Below are 3,960 nucleotides of genomic sequence, written 5' to 3' on the forward strand. Positions count from 1 at the left end.
TTCCGCTAGTGATAGGCACATCTAGCATGATACGGTTGAGAAGTATTGGGTCACTGTAGGCCCCCTCATTCCCAGGAGGAACTACAGAGCAGGTTTGGGGGTCATTGTGTTACTAATATATTCTCGCGTCTTAGAAGACATTCTGAAAAGGGTATCTTAAATCACCAGAGTGGCTCCTGTGGCTGAAATTTCTGACATGCCATCAGAGAAGTGTTAACAGAAAATCTTGCCTCCATAGGTAACATCCTATCCCACTGTTGCAAAAGGCCTTACCTAATTGTGTGTACCCCCTCTAGTATGTCTCCACTCTAGGTCATCCCCTGTCTAGTTACAAGAATAAACATATTCAAATACAGCATACCAGTTAATGTTATACCTGAAGTATTTGTTTATATCCCATATGATCTCTTCAACCTAGAACTCAAAATTCAACCTAAGTGTAGATATTAGATGAGTGAAAGATGGGGACTCTAATCTTACCAAGATTATTTGTATAAAATCTCTCTACTCTGCTTTTCATTTGACTACTATGCTGCCATTTCTACCACGGCTTCACCTTCATCAAAATTTGAATAACTTAATGTTCTCCTTCACAGATGTTCTTTTTGTGTTTGTTTGTGGTACTGTATCCCCTTAGTATTAATGCTCTCCATTGGAAGTGGATTAATTTCAACCAAGGGTCTAATGGATGTTTCAAACTTCCTTCTTTGGTAGTTCTGGTAGACTAGAGAAACAAATCCATAGAAACTCATATGTGTATAAGAGAGATTTTTATATGAGGGGTAATTGAATATTGAGAAAACATCCTGGACCAGTCTAGATAAATTCCATAAGTCCAACATTAGCCCATATGTCTGATACCAAGCTATAAAGTCCTCTGCAGACTCACAAAACACATGCAATGATGCTGAATGCAGGATGATCACAGGCCAGTTGGTAGAAATTCTTTGGATCCGGTAGTGTTGTAAGTATCTCAACACTGGCAGGGGTCTCTGTGTGGCTTCTCCAGCTTCAGAGGTCTGGTTGCATCAGGGTAGGACTCCAGGGTAGGTCCCAGGGAGTGAGTAGAGAGAGAGGTGTCTCCTGCCTCCAAGGAGGAAATATCTGAGTTCCCGGAATTCTCAGAGAAGGCCATGCCCACACAGAGGTCTCATTGGCTATGATCTGATTGACAGAGTAGACTCCACCCCTTCAGTCTTAATCCTTTCAAGTCTCAGATTGTTGACCCCAGATTATATAATACCACACTTGCATAATTGTACTTTGGTGGGGACACTATAAGCTGTATGTTGAGGTGATGTTCTATTTTTTTAGGCTCTAAAATAGCAGTTCTCAACCTGTGGGTCACTACCCCTTTGGGGGTCGGGCGACCCTTTCACAGGGGTCGCCCAATTCAAAGCAGTCACAGAATGACAGTAATGAAGTAGCAACAAAAATAATTTTATGGTTGGGGGTCACCACCACATGAGGAACTGTATTAAAGGGTCACGGCATTAGGAAGGTTGAGAACCACTACTCTAAAACTATATGGTGTCATCTTTGTTTCTACTCCATCAAAGTCCACTACGTTCATGTAAATTTTCTCCCATTGCCTCTGTTTCCTGAGAATCACCCTTATGGGTTTTGCAACTGGGAGCTGTTCCAAGGGATCCAGCAATGCTTCTTCAATCACTGCTGTGTTTTGCGTTCACGGGGCTACTTTGGGTGTCCATAGAGAGGGGCCTCCATTGATGGCCCTATCGATTTGACTTGTGTGGGGGGTACTCACTGTATAACTATATTTAAAACCCTAAAGCTATTCCAGCAAGACTTGCATAACCAGCACATCAGCTGCTTCCTCTGAAGTGTTCCCTTGGGTACTTAGAGCAGGAAAGGATAACTGCCCTTTTTGGTGTATTTTCCCTGGTCTGTCAGGCCAACTATTCTCTGCAAATTAACCAGCAACCCATAAAATGGAGGACTATTATGTAAGACCACAAAAATTAAGAGTGACTATGTCATTACATAATTTCCAAACCACGGTCAACCACAGCCCAAGACAAGATGACACATAACCTTAATCATTGTGGGTCCTGTGCATCTTATCTTCATTAGTAATTAGCGATCCAGTCCCTTGGAAAGACACAAGCAATTTACATACATAGTCTCACTCAACCATTTGTCATATTGCAATGGCTTGCATGTCACTGTGATGCTTGAAGCTATGCCACTGGTATTTCACATACCAGCAGTGTCACCCAAGTTAAACAGTTTTCAGCTGAACTTCCAGACTGTGAAGAAGTAATAGGCTGTCCACCAAAATCCTCACGAAAAGCAGTAGAACATTGTCAGATATGGTGCCAGAAGATGAGACCCTCAAGTTGGAAGCCACTCAAAATATGGCTGAGGAAGAGTTACCTCCTGAAACTAGAGTCAACCAGAATGACATGGAAGGAGTTAAGCCATTTGCCGGTTTTATTTGCTGATGGCATAAAACTCAAAATGAGAGGAGACAGTTGTAAGCATCTATTAATAGTAACTCAGAATTATGAAGTATAAAGTTAGAACATTTTGAAGTCATCAAAAATTAAATGAAACTTATGAGCTGATATGGACTTGTATTGATCACTTTGAACCAGATAATCATATGGTTTACTATGCCAGGAATGACAAATGCAAGAGGAACAGCATTACATTTATCAACAAAAAGAACATTTCAAGCTCTATATTGAAGTACACTCCTATCTGTAGTAGGATAATATGTATAAACCAAAAAGGAATCTGGTTAATACAACTATTGTTCAAATCTATGCACCAACCACTAAAACTAGTAATGAAGAAATTAAAGAATCCTGCCATCTAAAACTAATCAAACATGCAATCAAAATGCATTGATAATTATTGTTGATCAAAATACAGAGGAAGAATCAGTAGTAGGAAAATATGTCCTTGATTTCAAAAACAAAGTTGGAGATTACATGATATAATTTTGAAATATCAATGACTTCTTCATTTCAAACCTCTTTTCAACAACAGAAATGGTTCCTGTGTACATGGGCCTCACCAAAGGGAATATATAGGAGCCAGCTTGATTACATCTATGGGCATAGATGATGAATAATTTCAATATCAGCATCTAAAAGGAGGCCAGGAGTTACTATGAAGCAGTGTATCAATTGCTCAGATGTAAAGTAAAGTTGATGTTAAAGAACATTCAAACAGGTTCACAAGGGTCAAAATATAACTTTGAGTATATTCCACCTAAATTTCAAGAATATGTAATATATTTGACACATTGAGCACTAATGACAGAAGATTTGATGAGCTGTGGATGGATATCAAGGACATGTGTGAAGAACCAAAACATCGTTTAAGAGACATGAAAGAAGAAAAGATCAAAGTGGACGTCAGAAGAAACTCTGAAACTTTCTCATTAATGTAGAGTAGCTAAAACAAAGGGAAGAAATGATGAAATGAAGGCACTGAACCAAAACAATGTAGGCAGCATCAAATGAAGATACACAGTCACTGTCCTAAAAGATAAAGAATTTGTTGCAAGTTGGAGTTGATTCCATTATTTCTAAGGGAGGCCAAATTTAACATTCAAGGTCAAGTAGGAGTTGTCTGCAAGTAGTTAATAACCCAGGGACTTATAACACAGATAAACAATTCTTTACAATGGGAACATTGAGGAAGACTTCTTATCGGATGGTATTTGAACTGAGGCTTCAAGAGTGAATGGGTTCATGGGTAACATTAGGGAATGAAGAGAATACACAATTATGTGAAGGCCCCTGATATCACTAAAGTATATAAACAATTAAGTCCTGAGTATGTAATTAGCACTTAATGCTGATAAAGAGAACCAGTGAGATATGAGAATGGGAAAAAAATTGTATTTAAATCATGCCAAATAGTTCCTTTGAAAAACTTCTATTTTAAGTGTTTTCAGTAGTGGGAAACCACCGATGTAGAAGATAT

The sequence above is a fragment of the Echinops telfairi genome, unplaced genomic scaffold (assembly GCF_000313985.2).
Source record: "Echinops telfairi isolate 266 unplaced genomic scaffold, ASM31398v2 ScPeMD7_7468;HRSCAF=8506_0, whole genome shotgun sequence".
NCBI classification, from domain to species: domain Eukaryota; kingdom Metazoa; phylum Chordata; class Mammalia; order Afrosoricida; family Tenrecidae; genus Echinops; species Echinops telfairi.